This window comes from Mastomys coucha, unplaced genomic scaffold (assembly GCF_008632895.1).
Source record: "Mastomys coucha isolate ucsf_1 unplaced genomic scaffold, UCSF_Mcou_1 pScaffold11, whole genome shotgun sequence".
In the NCBI taxonomy this organism is placed as follows: domain Eukaryota; kingdom Metazoa; phylum Chordata; class Mammalia; order Rodentia; family Muridae; genus Mastomys; species Mastomys coucha.
In genome coordinates, this window is record NW_022196893.1 from 26,953,093 (window position 1) to 26,962,041 (window position 8,949).

The window sequence follows — 8,949 nt, forward strand, 5'->3', positions numbered from 1 at the left end:
CACACACACACACACACATACACACACACACACACACACACACACACAGAGTCACAAAGCCTCAACAACAAACTGGATCAACAGAGAGAAAATATCTGAACTCAAAACCACGCTGTTGAAATGACCTATTCAAACAAGGAAAAAGGAGGGGAGGTGGAGAATGAAGGCATGCAAAGCCTGTGGAAACAAACATTCACTTTCAGCAAGCCACAGCCTCGACCTATCCTGAAAGGAGACAAGATCCAAATGTGGACAGATTTAGGAGTCAAACCTCTGTGTATCCCCATCTCTGGGACTCCTCAGATATTCTACCACACCGGCTCAGCTGACTTGGAGTGACTGTCACAGACCAACTATTATGGTATGAATATCAAATGTCCTCTACAGGGTTATTTATTGCATGCTTGGTCACCAGCTAGTGGCACTGTTTGGGGGGACTGTGGAAGATGTAGGACATAGGACATCACTGGAAATAATAGGTCACTAGGAGACCCTTATGCCTGGGCCCCAGACCCTTGACTCTTTACTCAACCTTCTCTACCACATGCCGGTGCCATCATAATGTCATGTCTTACCACAAAGAAGGAGGAGGAGGAAGGGAGAAGGGAAAGGAGATGGAGAGAGGAAGGAAGAGCAGAAAGAAAGAAAGAAAGAAAGAAAGAAAGAAAGAAAGAAAGAAAGAAAGAAAGAAAGAAAGAAAGAAAGAAAGAAAGGGAAGGAAGGAAGGAAGGAAGGAAGGAAGAGAAAGAAAGAGAAAAAGAGAGAGAGAGAGCCAGGATATGTTTGGTAGAGGGGCAGTACAGTGAGGTGGAAAGGGGTTCCTCTGCGGGCACATGCTGAGGCATCCCTTCCCCCTGAGGTACCAGCCATACAACAGATATAATATGGAATAGAGTTTACTTAGGGCACGGAGAGGGAAGTTGAGGAAGTAGAGGCAGGAGGTGGGGGACCAGCCATGAACACATGGAGAGAGAGCGGAAGAGGGATGAGGGGGAGAAGGGACAAGGGACAGAGAGGGTAAGGAAGTAAGAAAGTGAGGAGGGAGCAAGTAGCCCCTTTTATAGTGAGTCAGGCACACTTGGTTGTTGCCAGGTAACTGTGGGGCGGAGCCTAGAAGGAATGCTAATAAGCTGTACTGTCACCGTCATGAGAGAGCAACATACCCACTAGGGAATGTGTGTGGAACACAGAAAGGAGCTGATGGTATGCATAAGAACTTGGGGTCCAGGAGCCTGTTGAGATGAGTTTGTGGCCAGTCATGTGTGGTTTTGTTTAGGTGTCATTCCTCCCTCAGAATCATGCCTGTCACTAAAAAAAAATACCAATAAGATCCTGGAGCTTTTCCTACAGCCAACGGCCTGGCTGTGTCCCCATCTCCAAGGTTCAGCTTAACAAGGTCCAGCTAGAAAAATCCCTGATGGCACCATCATCCCTCTCTGCAGCTCCTTGGAGCACCTCCACTAAGAGCCGTTTTGCCTGGCTCCAGCTGTGACCCACTTCTGCTTGATTTGGTGGGCATTAAAACTAAAAATACCTAGCAGAAGACCTTGCCCATCACCCCACCCAGAGGCATGCACAGCTGTGGGGGAAGCCCTGTGCCTGAGCCCAAGCGTCCACAACAGCAGTAGAATGCACAGTCTGCCCTGCATCTGCACTTCCTTCCGCATGTCACCTGCTTTGATCGTTGGCACCTTACCCGGTCTTGTAGTGCTGGCAAATCCCCATGAATGTTACAGGGAAGGCAGAGTGAATCTTGACACTGCTTCTCAGAAGTGTCTGGTTCCACATCAGGGTCAAGAGGACAAACACACAGGTCCCTTGAGACCTGGGGCAACAAAACCACAATTCCATCAAGTAGCAGTATCTGAGGAAACCCCCAGTGCCTGACACAGGCTACCACATGGAAGAGCCACAGGCAACACACCATAGCGGTATCAATGGGAGGCTTCATAGACTCCTATTTAGAGTATCTACACTTATAAAAATCAACTCTTGGTCTCTCTGTGGTTTCCCTGTGATGGTTCATCTTACTTGTTAACTTGATTAGATAGAGATATGCCTTTAAGATTAGTAGAGCCCACCTCCGGGTGCGTTTGTGAGAGCATTTTCCAGGACAATTAGAACATTCAGGCTCTGACGTGACCAAATGTTTAATCCATTCAAGGATTCAGAATTTGAACAGCATATAGGAAGTGACAGGACTGTGGAGGGTGACATATACTTGGAGACGTGGGTCATTGAGGTGTCCTGTTGGGTTTCCATTGCTGTGATGAAACCTTGACCAAAAGCAACCGGGAGGGGCAAAGAGTTAGTCTGGCTTACACTTTTCACGTTCGTCATCATCAAGGGAAGCCAAGGCAGAGCCTGAAGCAAAAACCATGGCAGAACACTGCCTATGCCTCGTCCACCTCACTCTCTTATACTACCCAGAACTGCATGCCCAGGGGTAGCACTGCTCACGGAGAACTGGCCCCCCACACCAATCATTGATTGAGAGAATGCTCCACAGACTTGACCGCAGGCCAATATGACAGGAACACTCCTCAATTGAGGGTCCCTCTTCCCAGGGGACTAGCCCAGGGGAGATGTCTGCAGAGTCTATCTCAGCCCTAGCTCCTTCCTATGCCACCTGTTTCTTAGCTGTCTTGGGGAAGCACCGCTGCCCCATCGCACGCTTCTGCCATGATGCTTCGTCTCACATGGGCTTGGGAACAGTGGGCTCTGCGGACTGTGAGCTGAAAGCACCGGAACTCAAACAAAATAACTCCACTCTCCCCTCAGTGGTCTCTTGCAGGATTTTCCCTGTCCGATTACATCAGTGCAGCAGGGGGCCTGTGATTGGACAGGGAAAAGGGAGGCAGCGTGAAGAGTTGCAGATAGGGAACGTCTCAGGGGGAGAGAAAAAGAGAGGCAGATGTGAACCAGCATGGCTTTAACCAACCACAGGTAGCTATGATATCATAAAGGTTAGAATATTGGGATAATTTGTCTAATCTAGGTGGGCAGCTTGTACCATTATTAATTGGCTTGATATTATTGTGTGGGCCATCCTGTATATTGAGAATTTATTGATACATAAATCTGATTGGTTAATTAGAAGGTTCAAGGGTTTTGCTTTACTTGGTTACTGGAATATGGGACTGCTGATGGTGGAGAGGAAACTAGCGGCTCCAGGGACAAGGGAGCCAGACACTGCAGGGGCTAGCTGGGAAAAGCTGCTGGCAACAGGAGCTCGGGAAGCCTGTTGGTCCACTTTTTTAATATTTCCCACAACAGTGGTCTCACTCAGGTGTCATGTCAGAGGGACAAACCCCTAGCACACCGTCCATCTCCAATATGATAACAACCTGTGCCCCGACTCACTGGGTGCAATCGAGGGAACAGCTATGCCGAGGTACTGCAAGTAAACACAATACTGTATGGCACACTGGCGCCCTAAGATAGAGCTTTCAGAGAAATCCACTTATTTAGGAGGTCTTATCAATAAGGGCAGAAGAGGTAATCATTTTATCAGATGTATAAACCTTAAATTAAGACACACAAAAAATGAAAAAAGAATCACGCTAATATAATGCTACCCAAGACGTGGAAAACAAGAGAAGGATGTGGGCCCAGCCCTGAACAGGTCACTTAGACCAGCCCCTCTCTAAGGCTCAAGGAACATCTCAGAAGGGTTAGGGCTGGGGTTGGGGTTAGAGTACGTAGGAGCCAGAAATAGGGTGCAGGGAACCATCAACTCACATCAACTCTAGTTATGTGCATCGGCCCTCACAAGACCAGTCCTGTCAACAGTCTCTCTGCTACCTCCAGATCAAGATGGAGAACTCTCAGACCCTCCTGCACCATGTCTGCCTGCACACTGCCATGTTTTCTACCATGATAATAATGGGTTAAACCTCAAACTGTAAGCCAGCCCCCAATGAACTGTTTTCCTTTGTAAGAGTGGTCGTGGTGTCTCTTCACAGCAACAGAAACCCTAACTAAGACAGAAGTTAATGAAGAAATTTTATGTAAAGTCTTCATGATAGACTGGCTCAAGGAAAAGATATGATGTCTGAACTTGAAGACAATGTAGAAGAAACACCACTCAAACAAACAAAATTAAGATAAGGCACTACTTGAGAATTTCATGAGATGTACAATGCTATTAAAAGACCAAAACCTATGGATACTGGCCATAAATGAAGATTTTCATTTTAAAGATGTGTGAAAATTTTCAAAGTAATCACAACTGGAAAATCCCATTTAGGAAGAGATGCCAGTGAGATACAGGAGACCCTTGGGATATTAAACAGACAGGGCCAGGAAAGAACACCCCACTTATAATATTAAATATGCAGAATGGAGAACGTATAATGGAAGTAAAAAGAAAGACACCAAGTGACCGTGAAGGCAGGTGCATCACACTAACAGCAGATTTGTCAACTGAAACCTAAGAGGGAAAAAACCCGAAACATCACAAAATCAACCCAGGAGCAGGAACAGTACCTACCTTTCAGGAATGACTCGAAAGTGAGTGGTCTCGGCTCACCAATCAAAAGGACAAATGGCTTGCAAGATTGCTCAGAGGAGTGGGGATGGGGGAGGCGGGGGGGGCGGGGTGGAGTGGCGCATGCCTTTAATCCCAGCACTTGGGAGGCAGAGGCAGGCAGATCTCTGAGTTTGAGGCCAGCCTGGTCTACAGAGTGAGTTCCAGGACAGCCAGGGCTATACAGAGAAACCCTGTCTCGAAAAACCCAAAAACAAAAAATTGCTCCATAGATAAATCCTAATAACTTGAGTTCAGCCCATGCCCTCTGCCTGGCATACTCAGACCATGCTGCATGTGCCTCTTCATGCCCCTGATAAATAAGTGATAAATCTGTAAGCAATTAAAACAATTGTTTCAAATGGAGTTTGAAGAGTGGACCAAAAAAAACTAGTAATTTTTTAAAGGGCACACACTAGTAGATTATATCAAAACACAGGAACTGCTTGTTGCCTCCCATGAATGTACCTCACCACAAAATACAGACACTGCCTTAGGGTGAAAGGATGGAGACAGCATTGGAAGCTAATGGACTTACAGAAGCAGGGAGGTGTCCCTGTTCTAATATCTCACAAATAGGCTTTAAACCACAAGTAATGAGAAGAGATGAAGAAAGTCACTTAGTACTGATCAAGGGAATAGTCCATTGAGGGGATATTATGACTCTAATAACATACATGCCATATATTATAACACACAGTAATAACATATAGGTCCACGTGAAGCAAACACTACCAGATATAAAGTCACGGCATACCCACAACACAGCACTAGTGGGAAAGTTCAATATCCCACTCTCAGCGATTGACTGGTCATCCTGACACAAATTAAGCAAACACCTGAATTAAGTGGCATCATAGATCAAATGCATTTAACAGACATGTACAGAGTATTCCATTCAAACTCTACAAGAAACACATTCTGCCAAGCAGCCCACAGAGCTGCCTCTAAAATAGATTGTGCCTTTGGACACAAAGCCAGTCTTAACAGATAAACGAAAATAGAAATGATTCCTTGTATTCTGTTGATCACAATAGAGTAAGACTACAAATCAATAGCAAGAGAAACCCCAGAACACACAGGGATGCATGAAGGTCAAACAACACACTACCCAACAACGTAGAAACACTTCTAAGATCAAATGAAAATGAACATATCACATTGCTTAAGCCTGTGGGATACTGAGAGCAAAACTAAGAGGGAAGTTCATGGCTTTACTACCTGTATTAAGCAATCAGAGATATCTCAGACATTGTTTCTCAGACATTGTATATAACTTAATTATATATCTTACATATCTGAACAAAAGAACAAGCCAAATTTCAGATCAGTAGACAAAAAACAAATCATTACTATCAAGGCAGGAATGAATGGAATGGGGAGAAATAATAATACAGAGAGCCGATTCTTTAAAAAGATAAAATGTGACAGACAAACCCTTAGCCAAACTAACCAAGAAAGTGAAGACATGAATTAAAACTTTCAAAAGGTAATACACACATGCACACATACACACACACAGAAACACACTCAACTAAATTTGAAGATATCAAGAAATGGATGGATTTCTGGAAACCTATGATCTACCATAATTAAGCCAAATGTGATAAGCAATTTAAGCAGATATGTACCAAGGAGTGAGATTAAAGGACTAATTTTAAAAGCTATTATAGAATCAACCTAGATGCCTATCAGCTAGTTGGTAATGAAAATGTGGTACATGTGCACCCTGGATTTAAGAGATAACATTATGGAGTCCCAGGACATCATAAGATAATTTTAAAATGGAAATTTTAAAAGTGTTTCAACAGAGGTAACGAGGTTGGGTGGACAACACTGGTTCCAGAAAACATGGATTATTAAATGTGAATATGACTACCAGGTATAGTATATCTCTCTATAACATTTTGGTCAGATAGGTGCCAAAAGCTCACCAAACATAGTAACTATTTTTTTAATATTATATATTTATTTGTATTGATATGTGTACACTGTAGCTGTCTTCAGACACACCAGAAGAGGGCGTCAGATCTCATTACAGACCATTGTGAGCCACCATGTGGTTGCTGGGAGTTGAACTCAGGATCTCTGGAAGAGTATTCAGTGCTCTGAACCATGGAGCCATCTCTCCAGCCCCAATAACTGAATTTTAAGAGTCTATTGGCCATACCTTTTAGTTGCAGGACACAGAGAAATCAAACTGAAACTGACCAGGAAACATCCTGTCTCCTGGCTAGTTTGAATAGTGCAGAGAGGTGCTATGCAGGCTGTAGTGGGGAGGGGGGGTTACATCTGTCATCTTATCCAACATTGGCCTTTGCATGTTATAATACTGACCTGCTAGGCAAGATGTACCAACTAGAGCAAAAGTGGCTTCTCTGTTGGGAGTGGGATGGGAAACCAACTGTTTTCCTGTTGGCTTTAAAGTCTGCTCCACAGAAGGAAATGCATGACTGCTACTATATATGTAGTCAAAACCCCATAGCTTAAGAGGTCATAGGTGTTGCTTGCAACCCTGACCAAGACCCTTGGGGTTGGGGACAAGAAGGCACAGAGTCAATGACACAGACTCCGCGAGTCAGGTAGTCGGCAAAAGCAGACTCATTCACTGCAGGAACAGGGCCAATCTTTCCACCCTCCCCCAGCATCTCATTGGCTCTCATATGACCTACTAAAATTAAACCAACATGAGATAAACCATTTGAAACCATCTCTAACAGACAATAAGATTGAAGGAGTGATGTTAAAAAAGGAGTCCAGGTCCAGATGAATTCTATCAGACCATTAAAGAATGTACACCAGTGTTCCTCAAGCAATCCACAAAATATAAAAGGAAGACATATTACCAACCTCTTTTTACGAAGCCAGTATTAAGTTGATTATCCAATCAGGTGGAGACCATAAGGGGTGGGGAAAGAGAGACAGAACCGTCTGATGCACATAGATGCAGATATTTTCAGGCATCAAGAAAGAGCTTAGTCATCCAGTGCTTGCCTTGCAAGGACAAGGACCTACATTTGATCCCCAGAAGCCATGCAGAAAAAGAAGAAATGGTGACACAGGTTTGTGATCCCAGCATTGGGAAGACAAGGAGATGAGGATTCTTTGGGTTTACTGGTCATCCAGTATAACCTACTTGGCGAGTTCTGGACCACTGGCAGACCCTGACCCAAGCTAAACAAGAAGAAATGGCACTGAGAACCCAAGGCTTTTCCTGGCCTCTACTTGCATGTGTGAGTACACACACACACACACACACACACACACACACATACACACATGTTCACGAACATACACATAACAATAAACAACTTTATAAAATTACCAATCTAACTTTTTTTTTCATTTTTTTTTTTTCTAGGCAGGGTTTCTCTATGTAGCCCTGGCTGTCCTGGAACTCACTCTGTAGACCAGGCTGGCCTCAAACTCAGAGATCTGCCTGCCTCTGGTCCCAAGTGGTGGGATTAAAGGCATGCGCCACCACCGCCCGGCCCACCAATCTAATTTTAAAACACATTAGAAAGACCATTTAACATGATTCCAGAGAAACAAAGATGCTTCTACATAGCCAGATCAATAATTATAATACAACACTTAGAATGGACTTAAGGGCAGAAGTTATGTAATCATCTCAATAGATGCAAAAAACAAAAAATGGTGTTTTGAGATTTCTCCACTGCTACCCCCCCCCCTCAGGATTTTGTCTACCTTTTAATTCTATAACACATTGAGAGAATGAACTGGTGGAAACTCCTAGATAGTGCCAATATGAAAATAGCAAAACCGTCTGAGGGAATAAGGGTTCTCCTGGGAGGGGGAGAGGAGAGAAAGAGAGGAGAGAGAAGAGAGAGAGAGAGGAGAGAGAGGGGGGAGAGCGAGGAGAGAGAGAGAGAGAGGAGAGAGAAAGGAGAGAGAGAGAGGAGGAAGCAGAGCCAGTCTGAAGAAGATTATGCTCACGTGCAATCTATACAAATGTTCATATGTAATACCATACCAGTGTACAATGAGGATACTTGATGAAAACTGAACACACCCATATGTGCATGCACACACACACATACATGCACACCTCAGCTAATGAGTGATCCAACTCATCTACTCACATGCTTACTCCAAACCCTTTGCAATAGCCAAGGCCTGGAATCAATCTAAGTGTCCCTAACAGATGAATGGATAAGCAAAATGTATCAAACATGCACAATCAAGTATGTAACTTAGGCATGAAAAAATGAAATTGTGTAATTTCTAACAAAATAGATAAAATAGGACGACGTTACATCAAATTGAAGTGAGACAGACACAGAGAAGTGCAGAGGGAATGGCTTAGTGGTTAAGAGCACTGCTAGTACTCACATGGTGGACCACAACCACCTGGCACTCCAGCTACACACACACACACACACATACACACACACACACAC

General features: G+C 44.1%; 1 long non-coding RNA gene across 2 annotated transcripts in view; it reads right to left on the reverse strand.

Annotated features, from left to right (window-relative positions):
• LOC116078504 overlaps window positions 1–8,949 on the reverse strand; it is a 66,142-nt gene that overhangs the window by 33,124 nt on the left and 24,069 nt on the right. The window lies entirely within an intron of this gene.